This window comes from Odontomachus brunneus, unplaced genomic scaffold, assembly GCF_010583005.1.
Source record: "Odontomachus brunneus isolate Ranch 3 - 2012 unplaced genomic scaffold, Obru_v1 Obru_scaffold_003, whole genome shotgun sequence".
Taxonomy (NCBI): Eukaryota; Metazoa; Arthropoda; class Insecta; order Hymenoptera; family Formicidae; genus Odontomachus; species Odontomachus brunneus.
The window spans coordinates 3,827,923-3,828,249 of NW_022639453.1; positions in this window are offsets into that span (position 1 = coordinate 3,827,923).

The following is a 327-nucleotide window of genomic DNA, read 5'->3' on the forward strand; positions in this document are numbered from 1 at the left end:
CCTGTAAAGATCATTTCAAAGTCGAACCGCTTACAAGTCTAGCATGACCTGAAAACCAAAATTGATCAAAAATGAACGTTTTATTCAACAAGAAAAAAAGCGCAGCCCGTATTAACATAGTAGCACTTGAAGTTTTACAATTTAAGATATGTATCCCATTACAATTTGTCATGAAATACACGCTGATAGTACCAAACATTGACAAAGAAAACAATTTTAACTTAACTGCACAGCACAAAGAACCACAGTTTTGCAATGAGAACAGGCTCCGGCACGTTCTTCAAAATTATATTAATTTTTTTTGTGCTAATAAAAAGTTTAGGAAAA